Source organism: Lissotriton vulgaris, chromosome 8, assembly GCF_964263255.1.
Source record: "Lissotriton vulgaris chromosome 8, aLisVul1.2, whole genome shotgun sequence".
Lineage (NCBI taxonomy): Eukaryota > Metazoa > Chordata > Amphibia > Caudata > Salamandridae > Lissotriton > Lissotriton vulgaris.
Genome location: NC_141696.1, coordinates 698836077 through 698857713, shown reverse-complemented (window position 1 = coordinate 698857713; position 21637 = coordinate 698836077).

Below are 21637 nucleotides of genomic sequence, written 5' to 3'. Positions count from 1 at the left end.
ATGGTTTTCTTATTTATCTCATTTCCCTGCTTTTCTTCCTATCCCTTGTTTGCCCTGCCTCTGGAACATTTCTTCTTTACCATATTCTGACTAGATTAGGATAAATCATCTGTGTCAGGTTTTTGGCAACATGCATAACATTTTTTTTGTACTTTTTTGCTGATGCCCAGCTCACTGCCTGTATTATTTATTGATTTATTTAGATAGTGATTTTTCTTCCTTGAAGTCCTCCTCCCTCGTTAGATGCTCTCTGCCCTGCTCTGTGTCCCACATTTGCCAAAGGAAACAAGCATTGGCAAAGCCAATAACTCACCACTTGTTTACCAAAGGTGAGACAATTGACTTTCTCCATGATTGTTTTACTTCTAGTTAGATATAGCTTTATCTATTCACATGTGACTACCTACCTGAGGAACAAAAAACGATTAGCGCTAACTTTAGGGATACCAGCTTCCTGGTCTGAGAGCGGGATAATGTACCAGTGGCAGAGAGGGGTCTGAATTAAGGTGTAAAGGCACAATGTACCTTTTGAAGAATGTGTGACTACACAGGACATCTTCCCACTCTCTGACCAGGAAGCCGGTGTCCTCTAAAGCTTAGTGCTAATAGTTTGTTGTTCCTCAGTTAGAACTCACCTGAGTATCTTACTGATTTCTTTAAGTTTCCTTTCATTTTCACTTTTCAAAACCCAGGCATAGTGTCCGTCAGGATGTAGTTAGGGATCCCTTTCAATGTGGTTAGAAACATATTGGCCTAGCTACTTAGACAGTGTGAGTCATTGTCCTCAACAACCGCCCCACTCGGCTTTTAATCTTACCTCCAGTTCCTGCTAATAAAAGTAATTTGCCTGGGAACCATGAGGTATTTTTAATTCACTGATCTGGATCCCTCTTTAATCCAGTAGTTTTTATCTAAGAACTCCCTCCTGTGCCAAGTCCAACAGGAGGTCAGGAACGCCCTGGTGGCATTGCCCTACCAGGGTGGGGAGAGGTTGCCAATGACGAAGCATGACAGAATTATGTGTGTGAGACTTACTCTTCCATAAGGATGACCTTCCCTTCCCTTTGCATTCGGACACGGTAGCGGATCCTGGTGGGAGTGCTACCAGGCAATGACGTGGGGCGGGGGAGGGGCAGGGTGGGGGGTAGTAAACACCTGAATACGGATGAATGCAGGTAAGTTAACAATTAAATCAATAAAACGAATTTGGTTGCGTGCCCTGCATCGCATCCGTATTCCGGTGTTTACTACCCCCCACCCTGCCCCTCTCCCGCCCAACGTGACCGCCCAGTAGCACTCCCACCAGGAGCCGCTACTGTTCGAACAGGAATTCTGTGAATGTCCTATTTGAACTTCTGTATGTCTGTTTCGGAGTAGTGATATTGTAATTTGTATTCCAACTACAGCTGCCGTACCTATTTGTGGTGGTTGTGTCTTCATAGGACGGCATACCGTGACTTACCTCCTCCTCTCCCTCATGTGTTAAGAGTTACACAAAATACAGCGGCATAATTTAAATTTTACCCAGGCCTTGTAAAACCCAAGGGTTTGAATGATGATAAGATCAATATTGGGACTCTGTTAGAATGATGGGGGATAGTTGAACATGCAATGGGGCAAGTCAAGAATCTGGACTAAATAGCATGAGTTATTTTTTTACACCCTTAAGACTTAGCAGGTGTATTTATACAGTTCTTGATATGACTGCAAAAGGGGTTTCAGTTGAAGCTGTCAGTTGATACGCTGCCAGAATATTGAAAGAAAGGGGCTGTGGCGTCCTGGCTTAAAAGTTGAGCTGTAACCAAAATACTGTTTGCTTCTGAATAAACCGTTTTATTTTCTGTGACTCTAACTGTATGTATGTATAATGCAATATATCAACTTGTAATGTAAATGTGTGGTGAAATATTGACCCAAAATGCATTACCTTGCCCCTTCAACTACCACACATTCCTCCTCATCACATCCTTGTTTCAATTATGTGGCATAACCGAATCCCACACTCTCCTAAGCACAGCAACTCATGTTTGACTTACTTCTGTTGAAATAAAAATGTTCTCTGTAAAGTGTACTACTGCTCCTTGGAGCTAGGCCTGTGCTACATAAAGAAGGAGTCTTATCCTGATAGTGTTTCTCTGAGTGGACTCCACATGTGACAGCAGAGGTGACTAAAAAGGGCTTTCATGAGTCTGTGTGTCAGAAAATCATGGCCATGCATGTCTACAATGGCTGAAACGTCAAGTAACACATAGAGAGCTGTTGCTGGAAATTGTCCCGGTATGCCTGCCACTACCACTACTACTAATAGATTACTAGTTAAATGGTAATAACATACAGGAATCAGTGTTTCCGCAGCAATTTTGGCACGTTTTTCTCCATTTTCAGGCCGGGTTTTACCCAGACATTTCTCCGGCTTTCCAGTCCAGAGGTGAAGAGTTCGGGTAAAATGCGCCAGACCCATGGTAATTTCGTCAATGCTGTAATCCCCATTGGAATGCCTTGTTACTGATCCCATTGTGATTTAGACCACACTCATATTGAAGGCAGTTGTGTGGTGTCTTCCACATGAAATAAGGAGGCAGGAAACTTCAGATAAAGGTGAGTGGGTTTTAATATCCTCATCCACGAAGGCACAGCGATCAACTGACTTCCAAAGAAGTCTACATTCTAATTGAGAACATAAAACAGTGTTCTACAACTTTAAAGGTACAGGGAATAAAAGCACATTATCACACATCTCCCTTCCTAACAAAACAAAAGAAAGAAAGAGAGAAAGAGAAAAACAACAAACTAAACATAATCTATTAAATAAGTGGGAGGTCTACGCATTCTTTGACCTTCTCCATAACAACAGACCGTCACAATATTACCTTCTAAGCTGAGCGTTCTAATTCTGCTTAAGAGAACGCATTGTTCTTCATTTCATCAGTACGTTCCAGCTCATAATAAGACAGTCTTTGTTTGTCACAATACCTACCTTACTTTCCAATCTTTGTGTTCTTTCTTCAATTAAGAATGTGCATTGTTACTTAATATCTACTCAGTAAGATTAAGACAATTATTTGTTCTAACTATTTATAAAGCAGCACTGAGAGAGACAATTTTTTTTTGTTCACAATAAAAGAAGAGAACATTCTGTAAGGAAGGAAACTTGATCATTTTGACTTTTGACTTTTGACACATTTTAAAAAAAGGGAAGAAAAGAATTTGAAGGTGACAAACTGTTTTAAAAAAAAAAGTAAAGAAGGATATATTACATTTTAGGGTAGCGTTCTTTTTCTTTAAAAAAAATGCAGAATGTTACTCAACCAGCCTTTTTCTTGGTTACCCCTGGAGAGCCAAATGGAAAACGGAAAAAGTGGAAGAAAATTTTAGCGAATTATGCCAGAGTATGTGGTACAAATTTGAGTGCGGAAAGGAAACTTGCTCTTCTTCTACATTGTCTGGGTGGTGAAGGACAAGATGTGTTAGAACACCTGCCGGACTTACCTGCAGCTGAACAAAGAAATTTAAATGAGTATGAGATTGCCATTTTGCAATTGGGTCGTCACTATTTGCCAAGGCTGAGCACAATAATGGAACGGTATCATTTTGGTTTGAGAGAACAAAAGAAAGATGAGACAGTTGAGGAGTATGTATCATCGCTAAGAAAATTAGCTTCTTCGTGCAACTTTGGACAAACTCTTGACGAAAGAATACGTGACCAATTTGTTTTGAGATGTGCACATGATGACATCAGAAAAGAGCTATGGTTGAAAGATGAACCTCCACTTGAGGACGTTTTGGTTATAGCAAAGCAAGTAGAACATATGACTAAATGTGTGGGAGAATTAAAAAAGAAAAAGAGAAACTTGAAACAAAAGAAGAAACAAAGGTGGAAGATGTTATATGTCAAGTTAAAAAGCAGGAAGCTGGTGTGGTCTCAGAAAAACATGGTGCCATGGCTAATGTAACGAATCCTAATATGTCTGGTTCCTTATATTCTGGTCAAACAAATAAGTTTTCTTGTTTCAGATGTGGTCAATTTTCGCATTTAGCAAATTCTTCAACTTGCCCGGCATTAAAAGTTTTGTGTAACTTGTGTGGAAAGAGGGGGCATTATGCAAAGTTCTGTAGAACAAAGATGTTTAAAGGTGATGTAACGAAGAAAAGGTGGTCACAACCTCAAGTCAGGACTGTGACTTTTGAGATAAAATGTACTAAAACTGATCATCCTTCACATTTGGTCAAAGTAGAGAATAAGATGTTAAATCTTAAGTTTGATTCTTGTTCTCGCATAACTATAATTGATGAGAAGTTGTTTAACGATACTTTTTCAAGCAATGTTAAATTATTCAGATCTGATATAACACCTTTAGGTTATAGTGATAAACCAATTAAAATGTTAGGGTCGTCGCCAAATTAATGTGGTGTCTTCCACATGAAATAAGGAGGCAGGAAACTTCAGATAAAGGTGAGTGGGTTTTAATATCCTCATCCACGAAGGCACAGCGATCAACTGACTTCCAAAGAAGTCTATATTCTAATCGAGAACATAAAACAGTGTTCTACAACTTTAAAGGTACAGGGAATAAAAGCACATTATCACACATTGTAGCACCTATCCTTAGTTAGGGAGAGAAGAAAATCTTTATTTGGTTTTTTACAACCATAAAATGTAACACTTTAAAATTTACTACAAGGTATGTTAAAAGACAATTTCACATTAAAATATATATAATTAAATCTTAATAAATACAAAAGGAAAAAATTATTCCACTCATTTAGTAACCGTATTCACGATAAAGTGCATCATGGTGTCTGGATAAATACGAGATTTTACAATTCATTAGTAACCGCATTTCCTGATTCAATGTCCGCTTTTTTAAAAAGTGAGTCAATCATGTTTAAAAGCTTTACCCCTCTACAGATTAAGATATTTGATGACCCCTCTGCCCAACAAGTAACGGTCTGCCTGCAGGTACGTATATTAAGTTCTGTTAAGATGGTTTTTAAGAGCATTTTTCTTGCTTCACCAACTGCCGGACAGACACACATCATGTGACAAAGGGACTCCTTGTGACATCCACATAATCTGCAAGTTTCATTATCGTGTTTCCCTTTCCAACTTGGTTGCAAATCCTTTGTTTCGTATCCCCCAAACCGATACAGCATAAACTTCTTTTTCAGGAATAAATTAAAATGAGCTGCTAGATAGGCTTGAGGTTTTAAATTTACATATGAATTTATCACTGTCCAGGAATGTCGCCTTTTTACCATTGTGTTTTTGTCTTCTAAAAAAGATAATTGTTTTGCGGAGCCGTTGCACACTTTGTTGAACGCCACCCTCTCCATCTTGCTATCCCATGGCTATCCTTAGTTAGAATTCAAATTGTCAGTCAACAAGACCCTTGTGAGTTTTGAGCACTACTTAAACCTGCATCATAGTACACAATGTATGAAGGTGAAATGCATCGCTTTGAGCCATGTTAATGAATGGTCACAGCTGTGAAGCATATTTGAAACAAATGTTTAAATATGACTTTGTATGTGTGTGTTCATACATCTACATTTCTATACATGTATTTAAAAAAGAAAATAGTTAAAAGCTGAGTTATGGTTCTGGCTCAAAACAAACAAATCACTGAAATTGGCTCTAACTTGCGAGTTTCAAGATGGCCGAAGAAATAAGTTCAGAGCCCTTCTCCAGCCAATCGCCTAAAAAAATTGAAAATCTGACTGACATGAGTCACCATCATAACTCAGGATTTAAAATGGGAGTGATATAAACCAACCAAAAGTAGGCTTTCTCAAAAACAATCTACATTCATTCCAAGTGTGGGGCAAATCCGCCAGTGGTGCAAGCTGCAAGCGGGAGCAAGGTTTCCCTGATGTCTAAATCAGGAAAGTTTCCTTTTTTCACCTTCCTCCATGACTTTTTCCCTGAATGTATCTTCATGAAACTGGCATGCTGAATATTATCTGAAATACTAAAGGATTGTCAAATTGCGTATAAATCTGTTCACAGGGTCAAAGGTTATATGCAAATCAGAAAGTGACTATCAATGGAAAGTGAGCCTGAAGAGTGGCGACATATGTACACACGCATGCATGCATGTGCACATATTCTTCATGCTTGCCCATTGTAGATGGCCCACAGTTTTTTCGGTGGCCCTTTCTGTGCCCCCCACAAAAAAATAAGTGTAGAGATGTCACTGGCCTGGAAGGACATGCAATGGCTTTGTTGACATTGGGACAAACTGCAAAGTGTCTGATCATAGAAGTTCCAGATATTTCTGTGTGTTAATGCCTGCTCCTGGGCTATTCTCACTGACATCGACCACCATTTTCTTTGTTGCTAGTCTATTACCCGTGCTTATTACTCCCCTTGTTTAACTTTTCTGAGTCCATCATTTTACAGTTGCTGTCATTTGCAGATTCTGAGCAATGTAGATCCTAAAAGGTGAGTCTACTTGGCTCAAGATTATTAAATAGAAGGTGTCACTGCTCCATAAGTAAAGGAAATTAGGCCAGTCATCTGAGCAGGCATGTTCAGGAAATCCTGGGTACATCTGCGATAGGCCACACTGATCACCTCAAGTGTGCGCATGTGTGGGTGTTTGTACATTTGCATGTGTTCTTTGTGTTTGTTTTCAGGGCTTTAAATGGAGCCGGCCCTGCAGTGCTGGGCACTTGCACTAATAAAAAACAATATGGAAACAGGTCCTTACCCAGCATTATGGCCATATACTTAACGTTACAAGCAAAAATACTGATGATTCTCTCGACAATGAGGGTAACAACGCTTAAGTAATCCCAGTCAGGGATGCAGTCCCTGTTTATTGTTCACTCATTTTACTATATGTTGCATGGTATATGGGCTCCTATTCCCTAATAGTATTACATTATCCTATATGTTGCGTTTCTGTAATTTGTCTTTCATGCAACACGAGTCTTGTACAGAGTGCACTGCAAATTGATTCATCTCTAGTTGAGGTCAGGCAGTGGATGGTTTTCATAACGAGGAACGAGTGAGAGAGCTGGTGTTGCGGATGAAGACTTCACACATTTCTCACAGTGGCTGTCACTGGATGACACTACATGCTCATAAAATTCTTGGCTCTCTGCAGAGCGCACAGAGTGCACACAGCTTTGGTTACTTATGTATCAACTTAAATCACAACTTAACGGGAAGGTGTGTGAATAGGTACACAATTGTCAATGCTAAAGGAAATGAAGACGCAGTGTTTACAAGAGTGGAGGGTGTGTGTGTATGACAGAGAGATGAGAAGTGGAGGGTATACAAAACAAGTAGGTCATGCAAAGAAAATGAAAATACAGCTTTAAATAGGAAGGAGATGAAGTGTGAGGCATGCAGCTGGAGATAAAAAGACATACACGACTGATGCAGAGGGAGAGACTGCAAAGGAAAGTTACGGATGGGACAAACAGGCATTGAATAGACACTCAGAAAACACCCTCCTGCTTCCTACAGAACTCTGTAATGTTTAATCAACAATCTCATATTTGCAGAATTTTTCAGAATCGCATATTCTCAGACTTGAAAAACGTTCAATTCTATTGTTAACAATATCATTGTTGTAACTTATTTTTCTGATATTACATGAAGTTCGGTGCCGACCATTAGTGTCTTGTGGAGTTGGGAGTATTTGGGGCACATGCTGTGCCTCTGTTTGTCCTGGCACCCCTTTAGGTCTCACCAGCACAGCTATTGAGTGCTGCCTAAAAACAGACACCGCACTGCTACATACATTAGCATTTCCAAGTATCTTTCATTGCAAAACAGCAAACAGCTATTGTGTGAGACAATAATAACGCCTGTATGTTTGTTCATAATGTTTAAATATGAAGTTGTGTATGTATCTATCTATCTATCTATCTATCTATCTATCTATCTATCTATCTATCTATCTATCTATCTATCTCTGTCTGTCTGTCTGTCTGTCTGTCTGTCTGTCTGTCTGTCTGTCTATCTATCTATCTATCTATCTATCTATCTATCTATCTATCTATCTATCTATCTATCTATCTATCTATCTATCTATCTATCTAATGAAAGAAACAAAGGTTAAACCATTGTTGTAGTTATGAAAACTTCTTGTATTCTTTCTACACAAACCAAAATTAAACTATACAGCCATTAGAAATTCTAAAGGTATAGTTATACCTTAAACTTATAATTTACTAACCACCTTAAATTGCTGCCTTAAAACAGAGTATTCTCCAGAAAGTTGAACAAAAGGATTCCATTTACTTAGCATATTTAATGAAATACTTTTGGTGACGTTCTGTACAAACTGTGGAACTTTTGGGGTCCCGGCCAAGATATATTTTAGAATACCCTCTTAGGAATTCCTTTTAATTTAGTAACGATTTTGTTCTAACTTGTGAAGCCAAACAATATTGAACTTGGGGGCATGCATTAACATCCTTCCAGCTGGCACATTAAACCTCTATGCTATTTTAACAATGAGTCAAGCCTACTACTAGACTTCACACAGATCTCTCTAGCAAGTGCTTTATCTACCACAGGTATACCACAATTTTACCTTGGAACTTGTTGGGTACACAGAGATCTTTGCTTCAGATTCCTTAATGTCGTGAACTATTTTAAAATGCAGTTTTTTGTGAACAGTTCCTTCATCCAGAACAGGGATTCTGTTTGTTTCTGAGCAGCATAGCGCCCATGGGTTTATGCGCATGGCTGTTATAAACTATGGCTTATAAACTAGTGGACACCAAAGAAACCTAGAAGAAAATAGAAACTGGAAAATGAACTGGGAGTATTGGGAAGGCTTACAATCCTGGCTCGTGACACTGAGTTGGAATGCAAGGACTGCACAGTAGGAAAGGGGTGTGGGCTGGGGACATAATGACATGGACTCAGGCTGTGGGAATGATTGAAGGAACCAGCACTTGACTGTGTGTCTGCACTCGATGGACAGAGTGGACAACGTTGGCTGCTCTTTGCTCAGCTCTCAGGTTCCTTCAGTCCCTCTTTCTAGGAAGATGTTATTACTGAGTATTTCACAGGACCGTACTCCAACGGACAAGAAGGGATTGGGGAAATGATGACATACACCACCTGCGGCTCACTTCACTCCTGCCACAATTCCTCCACAGTGCCATGAGCACATGAAGGAAGAACTGCGAGGGTCGACACCAGTGACATTTTAAGGATTTTGGGGGCCCTAAGCGAAATGTATTGTGGGGGCCCCTGTTGTGAACAGCTTTGATTTTATGATCCAGTTTCAGCTTATTCATTGGTCAAATTTTAAATGTGTGAACATCTAATATTCAGGAATAGTGATGTGTGTTTTCAGTTTTGTAACACCCCCAGCAGCTCACTAAAAACACTGCAAATAATTTGTCACACAACTCCCATTTCCCATATATGAGGTTCTGAATTAATCTAAAAGAAACTTTTTATATGGCTGTTGCATAAAACATAAGGACATTTTGTCTGCAAAATGTCTGTAATAGACTCTCACACATTAAAAATAAACGATAGTTAAAACCCTATCTACAACAATCTGTTTAAAAATTATTCAAGGGCATCAGGACAAGACTCTCACAAAACATAGCTGGCTCTAGTAACCTGGGGGCCCATGTAAGGCTGGAGCCCTGGGCCAGAGCCCACTTTGCCCATGCCTTAAAACGTCTCTGGTCGACACACCTCAACCTTTGATGACAATGGGCCAGGGAGAGGGGAAGAAAACACCACGAACAGTGTGTATTACCTCCTCGTCCGTCTTCCTCATCTCAGTCCTTATGTTGGGAGGACCTGTCTCACATGTCAAGGTCTCTCTACTTTTAAAGAAGGTAATTAATCAAAATGCATTAAAACGCTGAAAGTGAAATAAAATAAACCTTGCCTAAGAAAGGAAGATAGGCGAAACGACATGCCACATGTGACAGAATAAAAGAAGAAAATATATTACTGAGTCCTTTCTTTTTGATAACAGGATAGTGAGGAACTATCTGTTGTCCTTCACCTGTATAACCATTAAAAGGGTTTTCTATTTATAAAGCATATTAATTTATGCATAACAGGGCCGGCTCTAGGCATGTGCAAGCTGTGCACCTGCACAGGGCCACCAAACCCCAGGGGCCACCACGCCAATATATATATCCTTAATATATTAATCGTCTGAGGATGGATACATATTTGCGTGGTGGCCCCTGGCAGGGATTTGGCGGCCTCCAGCTCTGTTCCACTTCTAAACTCCCTGACCCCCTCCCCTCTTTACTGGCCTGCGCGCTCCGCCCCACCCGGACCCCCTCTTCCTGGCCCCCTACCTACGCTCCCTGCCCAGGGCCACCATGAGCCTAGAGCCGGCCCTGTGCATAAGGCAAAGGAGACTTATGTGTACATGTGGGACAGGTCATCACAATGTGCAAGTTGTGCCAAGGTGGACATGGACTAGGGAAGATTACCAGTAAGTAATACAAGCATTCTTCACGAATATTCTGCCACTGCTCCTTCTAGGTCCCTCACCACAATGTCATCTGCTGACACCTGAAGAGGCCACTCAAGTCTGTCTCCCTGTGGATTAACAGGAGGGACATGGAATTGTGCCTAACGAGGCCCAAACAATGGCCATGGTACTGTAAAATGTATGCCCCAGAGGTGCTCCTCAGCTAGTGACCCATCCCCCAGTGCCTGTGTACCTGCACTACCAATCCGACTGTTTGAATAGACCAAAGGTAACATACAGAGGCACACAGTTTCTGTCAGGTGAGATGGTATGCCATTCATAGGATTCTACCTCAAATGTTTTTGGCCGCAGCCTTAAGTGCATAGGTCATGCCTCATGCAAAGGATTGCTAAGGATGCCCCTCCCTCCTGGAAACCCTCCACATTTTTCATCCTACTTAGAGCACTACTTGTATTCATTTTTGTATGGAAGTGTATCTTCTGTGTCTGTGCACCAGCCATTATGCTTGTCTTTATCCATGTTGGGTCTCTCTTTTACATTTCCTTCCTCTCAACCTTGTTACGTCTCTAAGGAGGGTGATAAAAGATGTATGTGTTTTTAAGCTGTGGAAGGTTCTCATAGTGAATGACCCCATTTTACCATCATATGCCCCACAGAACGTGGGGCCATCCAACAACATCAAGAGAATACAGAAACCTAGGGTGACAATGGATTCCGACCTATCCTTAATACCACATGTCAACAACATCACAAAGACTGCCTTCTACACTAAGTTCCATCTTCCCGTACCTTGGATACCAGCAAAATCTGCACGCTATCCTCACACTTGTAGCCTCCAAGCTTGACTATGCCAACAGCCTTCATCTGGGTGCACCCAGATTCGTCATAAGCAAAATACAGCTAATGTAAAATGCTGTAACAAAACTCCTTCTCCACCTTTATCCAAGATAACACATGATTCCATTCCTGCAATCACTCCACTGGCTACATATAGCTAGATGAGCAATGTTAAGGCACTCTGTATTGTCCACAAAGCCACCCAAGACAAATGACCACACTATCAGGGGCACAGCTGGACCCGAACTTTCGGAGGGTTTAACACTCCCAGCCAGGGCTAGCTCTAGCACTGGTGGCGCCCGGTGCAACAGTCTTTTTTGACGCCCCCTTGTCCATGAACTCCTCTACTACTGCTCTCCAACAGTGCACCTCATCTCTCCACGTGAGTACAGAACAGTGTTCACAAGGAACTCATTTTGCTTAATCAATATACACTTTTGCAACTAAGTGCCCTATGGTCACATACGTATAGCGCTCATTATTAGACAACAGTCTTTCTAATTATATGGGCATTATTATACTCCACAGTCATGGCTACAGTAGTATCTATGCCGTGTATGCACAATAGCAATGGCACTACATATCCACAGGGCATCGATAGGCTACAATTACATAATTCTAACAAACATTACAGTGTTCTGAGGTATATACAGTGACGCACAGAAGATTCCATGATCCTCCGTATGACTGGGCAGTACTAAATACTGTGAGTCTGCCTACAATATCCCTTCCTTCACTTTACCACCGGGTGAGCCTCCAATTGATCATTACACAATGGTAAGACAATACCATCTTCCTAACTGACTCCGTTCTCATATCCCATGCAATACCATATAGTTATACGTTGTTCCCTGCTTAGCCCCCAGATAACTAGTCCTGATGAGACTTGGTACCTAGAGAGCGACGAAACGCCGTCGACAACAACAAGAGAGACAGCCTGGATTATTTAACATTCAATTTATTCCGCTTGTCCTTTTCTTTTTCTTTTTCAAATTCACCAATAACCGTTTTAATGTCCATTTATGTCACAAAATATTCACTGTAATAGGGTTATGGTCACTACACGTGGGATCACTATGTCACTTCAAATGTGAAAAAAAACCAGACTCAAATCTTTTTACTGTGTATGTATTTTCATACTTATATTCAAAATAAATGTACCTGCTTCGGCTGAAGTTAGGTATACTTTAATGAGAAGTCTATGCGGGTTTGTTAAGGAAGACTTGCGTTTTTCTGAATAATACTGTGACTTAAAGATAGGTCATTATGTATCCTGTATCCTGATTCAGATTACAACAGAGCAGCTACTTAGTTGCAAAGGTGTATACTGATTAAGCAAAATAAGTTCCTTGTGAACACTGTTCTGTACTCACGTACTTACCCAGCTTACAAGGACGTATGGGTTGCTCTTGTTAGTTGAAATATTGATTGTAAGGAACAAAATATAATGATGGACCCTTCCTAGAGTCAGCACCTGACTAACTTTCTCCCCGTAATATCTTTTAACCCTTGAATTAATGAAGGGGATTGTGTGCACACTGGATGGCACCCATCATCACTATGCCTATTCCCTAGGGAATTTCAGTGCAAATAAAACAACCGCAAAGGTGCACCACAAAAAGCAAGACAATAAGTGCAAATGGTATTTAAGCACAATGAAGAAATATTTCTCAAAGAGATGTTGATAGTCTTCTTTTAATCTTTATTTTCAGTTTGTAGTAAAACATACAGCCGACGCGTTTCGTCCCAAGCTGGGACTTCTTCAGGGCTGTCGGTAAAAAACATATACATTCAATCAATTTCTATATACAAAGATCAACATCCAATCTAACAACATGTACAACAACAGACATTTTAAAAACATTACGACGATAGACATGGAGCTTATGCATTCATTGATCTTAAGGCGTCAGCCCACAGACAATCTATGAGCAGGGGAATACATATAAGCGTGGGGATATGTACAAATGTATAAACATTATTTACAGTTAAGGTAAACATTATTTACAGTTACAAGGGATCATTTCATAGACTGTTTGCATTTCGAACAAGCGATTTCATCGAGCGGAAGATGGATATGTACAAAAGGCATGCGGTGTATGCTAGGCCTATGTTTGTACATGTGGCACAGGAAAGGACCAGAATAGGAGAAAGAGAAGAGGATGGAGAGAGCACAACAAGAGAAAACCCCGTATGGGAAGTGGGCTAATTCCATATTGGAAGCTTAATATTGTTGATGGCCACTGAAGCAGACTCGGTCATATATTGAGAGAGGGAGACCGGAGAAATTAAGATCCAACTACGCCTAGCATTGAATGCCATAATTAACAAAGAACCCAGTACTCATTTACCTTTAAGTTTATGATACGTCACTTGTGGAGAGAATGTGAGAGGAACCGGGGTCCAAGGGGCGCCTTCCCGGATACTGTAATCCTGATGTACGAGCCGGAATGTATATTAGTTCATTCCAAAGTCGAATTAACAGGGTTGGACCTTAGCGGGGACATGAAAAATGGAAAAATAGCCATCTTAAAGTTAGTCATTGTATTGTTAGGCGACAGGGTTAGCAGTGCTTGATATGACTTCGCAGCAGGTGAGGGGGGGCATTAAAAACGGAGAAATAGCCATCTTAAAGTTTGTCATTGTAGTGTTAGGCGACAAGGTTTGCAGTGCTTGATATGACTTCGCAGCAGGTGAGGGGGGGCATTAGAAACCCTGTCATTAAGTCTAACGTTCCTTAGCTACTATCTACTTACTGTAAGCATGCTAATAGGCGATGAAGGCAGTGCTTAACAGGGTTCCTGGGTAGTGTAAACGGTCTTGCCACCTTAGTTTTGTGTCTGTCTTAAGCCGTCTACTGAAAGACATTAAGAATGAAAGCAGGGTCATACCCTATGCGTAGGCATATTGATTTGGAGAGTGAAGGAATTACAAACATTTCTTGAAAAAAGGAGAGTGAGAAAGGAAATGAATTAATTTGACATGATGATTACCTGAGTGATTTATAGAGCTAGTGGTGGACTGATGGTCCTATTTGTCCAAGGGAGGAGGGTGTGGGCACTGTGTTCCAGCAGGCCTGCCAAGTGAAAAACGGATAAATTGCTGTCTTATAGTTAGGCACAGCTAATAGAACATAGAATTACGTTTCTGCATAAATTTGCATCAACAATATTAAGCTTCCAATATGGAATTAGCCCACTCCCCATACGGGGTTTTCTCTTGTTGTGCTCTCTCCATCCACTTCTCTTTCTCTTATTCTGGTCCTTTCCTGTGCCACATGTACAAACATAGGCCTAGCATACACCGCATGCCTTTTGTACATATCCATCTTCCGCTCGATGAAATCGCTTGTTCGAAATGCAAACAGTCTATGAAATGATCCCTTGTAACTGTAAATAATGTTTACCTTAACTGTAAATAATGTTTATACATTTGTACATATCCCCACGCTTATATGTATTCCCCTGCTCATAGATTGTCTGTGGGCTGACGCCTTAAGATCAATGAATGCATAAGCTCCATGTCTATCGTCGTAATGTTTTTAAAATGTCTGTTGTTGTACATGTTGTTAGATTGGATGTTGATCTTTGTATATAGAAATTGATTGAATGTATATGTTTTTTACCGACAGCCCTGAAGAAGTCCCAGCTTGGGACGAAACGCGTCGGCTGTATGTTTTACTACAAACTGAAAATAAAGATTAAAAGAAGACTATCAACATCTCTTTGAGAAATATTTCTTCATTGTGCTTAAATACCATTTGCACTTATTGTCTTGCTTTTTGTGGTGCACCTTTGCGGTTGTTTTATTTGCACTGAAATTCCCTAGGGAATAGGCATAGTGATGATGGGTGCCATCCAGTGTGCACACAATCCCCTTCATTAATTCAAGGGTTAAAAGATATTACGGGGAGAAAGTTAGTCAGGTGCTGACTCTAGGAAGGGTCCATCATTATATTTTGTTCCTTACTTCAGTTCACCCTCATTAGCACTGACACACCCCATACCCAGATCACATATTCATATCTTTATACAAGTGAGACTCCTGTAAAAAGATTGTCTCAAACATGACCAGCTTTAAAGATAGACGCCAGGAGCTTGCCCAGGATTTATTCACACCTGGGGCCAAAACAATTGGCACAACAATTCCTAAGGAAGATGGCTTAAAAGCCAAATTCAAAAAATTGGAAAAATTAAAGATGAATGAGATGTCCCGCTGGTGGGATGGTACCACCTTGGGAAAATACTTAGAGAATGAGAAAATCCCACGTGGGTTGAGGATACTTATCTTCCCCACGTTTGAAGACTTAGATACTGACCAACTAGAAGACTGGGAAAATAACTTACGGAACGCATCTTTCACAATGATGCGCATCCTAATTAAAAATGCTGAAAAAAAGGGAGCAAAGGCTCAGTAAGAAATAGAAGAACTGGAAAAGGAGATAGCACAATCCGAATTAAAGGATGTGATAAAGAAAAATTATGCTATACTAGACGGGGTGCTAGAAAAACATCAGATCTACCTAAGAGACAAAAAACTGAGGAAAATCAAGAGGGACGACAAGGACTATAGTGATGGGAGGGTATATACTTTTTCCAAAAAATACGACAAGGTGAAAGTCCCGGGTGAGGGCAAAAGACAGAGAGTTGAGACTCCCGAATTGAGTTCTGCAAGCAGCATCACATCACTTTCCTCAGCCGCAAGCTCGGCCTCTATAACTGAACCAATAAGTTCTAATGCAACTGACATAAGGCCCAATAATTTTTTATTGGAGATGGAAAGGTGGAGGCTAGGGGCACGACCGGTACACAAAGAACCTCCAAGACAAGAAGGGGAGGGAGGAACTGGCAGAAACGCAAACAGAAACTCGAAAAAACCAAACCTAGAATCAGTGGAGAGAATAACAAGATCCAAAAAGAAGGGGAATCCGCCACAATAGTTAGAACTGAGAATGATAATACAGTAAGATCCATTGTTGTAAACCTATCTAAAAGAGAACTAAATCAAGATGAAATTTCTTTCCTCAATAAGGGTTTAGGTTTTTGCCCCAACCAAACGGGTGGAGATGTTGATTTATTTGTTGATCTAATGAAATTTGTTCGACTGGTTAAGCTTAAAGATCATTTTGCACGCAATCCAACTAATCATGTTAATTTGAACAATGTCAATAATGTCACAGATTATACTGTCAATGAAATAAACACCATTCAAGCAATGATTTCTGTGGAACTCGATACATCTATTGACATTGAAAATGTGAGAGATGAATTGAATATTGTTGAGGATGTTTATATTGAAAGTGGACTAAAACCAAGATCTAAATTCATCCCCACAGGTACTCATCCAAATATTGAAATTTTTCGCGAAAAAGTTACCCAATCTTTCTACCAAATGCTTGAAAATCCTAAACGTGCTCCCCCTTCCAAATATAATCTCACACGCATAGAGTCTGAAGCCCTAAAAAGACTCCAGTCAGACGAAAATATTGTTATCCGAGAGGCGGATAAAGGGGGAAACGTAATTATCATGAACAAGGAAGATTACATGAATGAAATTTCCCGTCAACTTTCTGATTCCACCTGTTACACCAGACTCGGTTATAACCCTATTGAAGCACTCGCATCCCATATAAACATGAGACTTACAGAATGGCGAGAGATAGGCTTACTCAGTGTAGAGGAGTGTCAATACCTTACAGTAACAACCCCTTCTTTTCCTTGCATTTATATACTCCCTAAAATTCATAAGGGAGGCCCCTTTCCACCTGGCCGCCCCATTATTTCCGGAGTCAACTCGCCCACGGAAAGACTATCAGAGTATGTGGACACTTTCATCCAGCCCATGGTACAAAATCTTCCAGCCTACTTGAGGGACACTAAAGATACATTGGGCAAACTGGAGGGTTTTACTTGGACGGACACCCTACACTTCGTTACCCTCGATGTAGTTGGGCTTTACACCTGTATCAAAAAGGAATTTGGAATAAGGGCCCTGGAAACCTTTCTGGACAAACGTTCAGCAGACCACATGTCACACAATGGTGTCCTTCTTGAGATGACAGAAATTATACTGTCAAAAAACTTCTTCTTGCATGATTCGACATGGTACCACCAAACGCAAGGGACTGCAATGGGTTCCAAATTTGCTCCCGCTTACGCCGGCCTTTTTATGGGCTGGTTTGAGCGGGAGCATGCATGGGGTCGCCACGCAGCCAAATGGATGAACAACATAATTTTCTGGGGTAGGTACATTGATGATGTGATCATGATCTGGGATGGACCTACCCCGGATCTTTTGGATTACTTTGGCTACCTCAATGATAATCCGTTCAATGTTCGCCTCATGATGACACACAATCAGAAAGCAATCGACTTTCTTGATGTGAAACTCTTTATAGAGAACAATAAGATCCAAAGCTGCACTCATCGTAAGGCGACAGCCTGCAATAGCATTCTACACTATGAGAGCGCACATCCCCGACATGTAATCGAGAACATCCCTTATGGGGAAATGATCCGGATGCGCCGGAATTGCAGTACGGAGGATTCTTTCCTTCATAATATTCAGGAAACTGAAAAACGGTTCCTTGAGAGGGGCTATCCCAGAAAGACCCTTGAAAAAGCCAACAAAAAAGTCCAAAATATATCAAGACAAAGCACCTTAGCACCCAAAACTAGACCACTAGACACTAGCAGACCCCTCTCATTTAATACACAGTACTCTGACCAAAGCAGCATGTGCTCTCTCCATCCTCTTCTCTTTCTCTTATTCTGGTCCTTTCCTGTGCCACATGTACAAACATAGGCCTAGCATACACCGCATGCCTTTTGTACATATCCATCTTCCGCTCGATGAAATCGCTTGTTCGAAATGCAAACAGTCTATGAAATGATCCCTTGTAACTGTAAATAATGTTTACCTTAACTGTAAATAATGTTTATACATTTGTACATATCCCCACGCTTATATGTATTCCCCTGCTCATAGATTGTCTGTGGGCTGACGCCTTAAGATCAATGAATGCATAAGCTCCATGTCTATCGTCGTAATGTTTTTAAAATGTCTGTTGTTGTACATGTTGTTAGATTGGATGTTGATCTTTGTATATAGAAATTGATTGAATGTATATGTTTTTTACCGACAGCCCTGAAGAAGTCCCAGCTTGGGACGAAACGCGTCGGCTGTATGTTTTACTACAAACGGAAAATAAAGATTAAAAGAAGACTATCAACATCTCTTTGAGAAATATTTCTTCATTGTGCTTAAATACCATTTGAAATATTGATTGTCCTCATCTCTCCACAGCCTCTCTCTGATGAACATTTCATTTTTTAATAGTGTGACTTATAGTTCACTCACAGTCGGTTCTGTGATCTGCATGGTACATGTTCTTTGCAGCAGGCACATTAACGCTCTGTGCTACTTTTCTAAACTGCCACTAAATACAATTCTGATCTTTCACCAATAGGAACATTAATCACCAGAGTTTTCTTGACATTTTTATTGTTGCCTGAAAACCGCTGGATGCACAAGGGAGTTCATGTACTTTTAAACCAAAAGTTATTTTTAAACACAGTCCCCCCCACCAAAGTCAGTGGCAGGTGCAGCAGCACAGGTTGCACCCCCCTAAAGCCAGCTCTGCTCCCAGCATGGAGGCAGGACAAGCATTTCCAGAAATGGGGTAGGTGCTAACCTCATAGCCGTTATATGAGGAAAAAGAAGTGACAAATTATGCAGTTTAAACATATTGGACAAACTTGACAGTATAACAAACATATTCTGTGTGGATTTGACACTGTTTCTAGGCTTCAACTCATTGCAAGTCCAGAAAAATGTTCTTCACCCATTGTTGACTAAAGCTACAGTTTTAGTTTACCCAATGAAATGTTGTAAAATATTTTAAGTCTTGATGCTCATCGCAGCAGTCACCTGACCATATGTGATTTACAGAAAAAGAGCTTTAAGAAGCACACCTAAGAAAGGGATTTTGTCTCCGCCCACACGTTGGTTACCTTGAGCACAATATTTGATTTGGCAGAAGGTGTATGCTGCCATTGAGAAACAGTGCTTCTCGTATTCTTGTTGGATCCATAGGGAAGTTCAGTCACCTAAAAAATCTGTAATGAATTTGCAATCTGCAATGGGAAGACTTCTTTACTAAGTGGTAATAGTATTGACTAATAATGTTCCTAAAGCATCATGGAATGCTCACTATGTGCATTAACTACACTGTAGACCATGATTTATCTATTGATAGTCTGACCCTATTGGTGAATAGAGGTTTTCATTAAGATGTTCCCTCATTCAAAATGGCTGTGCCATCCACATTATTGCTGTAAAGGTGTCTGTGCAGGTTTTTTCTTTTCCATTTGCTTTTGTGCAATGAAGAATAAACAATTGATTCTGTCCTTCCATCCCAGTATTACAACGGACATGCCTGCTGCTGCAGCTCCAACATGCCGCCTCAATGCGCTGTCTTAATTTGCTCTCCCAACTGCAGCGGCCCGCACATGTGCAGCTCGCCAAAGCCACGGGAGCCAGATGCTTGGTTATTGGGATAGCCTAAACCACATAGCTCACTTTTGACTATAATTTGAGAAAATCTACAGATAGGTTAAGAGAGCAACAGGCTTAGCCACTTTTTAAATGTAAGCAAGTATACCCATTTTAAGATTAAAAAACACTTTTATTGCATTACGAAATCTCTGCTCTTGTCCTTTCTGCAGAAGGCAGTGCACACTCAACTCTTAAACTGTCCCCTCTAGATCCTGCAAATTCTACTCACTAGTGCAGACTAAAGATCTATGCAATGGTGGGGTGTGATACTTCCCCCAATTTCCATCAAGAAAAACAAATTAACAGATTTCTTGTAGGTGGTTTAAGGGAGAGTGGACTTCCTCTTTGAGAATTTTAAAAACACGTTTAGGATCACATTTGCTAAAACCCCCCAGACCCTTATAAGGCATTCTTGAAATATTCCAGTACTTTCATGGTGCACCAGGGAAGCCAAGCCTTTCCTAGGAGTAGATCCATTTTTTTCAAATTTCTTCCACTATACCTAGGTCAGTATTTTTTCATGGGTGAGTCCCTTCTGCCAAGGAGCACATACAATGGGACAGTGCTAAAAATTTACCATTGATACTTCAGTCATAGTCATGGGTACCTGTAAAAATTCGGTCTAGTATACAAGTGTCAGGATTTTGCTATTGACAATCCCTATAAAATGAGTACGAGAAATCTTATGACAAGAATTACTTCAAATATCAGTTCCAACATTTTGCTATGGATCCAACCTATATGCTAAGAGTTAGAAGCATGATGTCTGGGTCTTCAGCCAGGTGTGGTGGCGTGTGCTCTGTGTCCCTGCCGCTGGGTATGACTGGGCCAGTGGCTTTCTCAGTTAAACAGTTCAGGACCCTATAGCCAATGATGGTGTCTTAATAGAAGCATGCCAGGGCCTGCAGTTTGCCATGGGTAACACCTTTCTTCCATATGCTATTAGTACCCCTGTCCATTAGGTTAACATAAGTGCCAGACCAGCAGTACACTTGCACGCATACCACACATACACTAACACACAAACACATACACACACACATTCTCTCACACACTCATTCTTACTATAAATCTTGCACTTTTTCATACATTTGTACACTGTCACACTCACACACACTGCCATTCACACTTCCATTAGTCGATCTGCTTCTATTGTGTTCGAAAAACTTGCACTGATGCTTCTGCTATGTCTCCCTCATTTTAGTGAAGCTTTAAAAAACATATTCTCTATACCCTATTCAAAGAAAATAATATATTGCCTTGTCAATGTTTGTCACAAATATGAGGGGACTGAAAAGTGCATTTCCTTATAAAATCTGTGCAGGGCTTATATTTGGTTTCACATATTGATCAAGCAGTTACAGAATTGGAAATTAACTAATCAACTTAATAACTTGTAATATCACAGCATCCAACTGATCTTATGACATTCTTGACTTCTTCAGTAACCATGGGTTTTTACAGTAGTCCTTTGCATTTTGGGATTTCCAGACCCAACTTACAATGTAAAAAAAATGACATGTCTAGGAATGAAGTATTGTGGTGAATGGAAGGGCAGGAATGGCTGAAGGTGACACACGATCCTTAATCCAGCATCATACTCCAAAGCCTCAGCCCTCTTCTTCCTCCTGTGCTATCCCACACTCTCATTCCACTCTTCCCTCTTCAACCAGCCCTGTTGTTGTAGATGGAATAAAGCAGGCATCTAGTGCTATGGAAAGAGCAGGTACTCTGTGGGTGCCTTTGTAGAAATCTGTGTATATTCATGATAGTTGTGTAATTTTTATATGTGCAGAGTAAGAGGT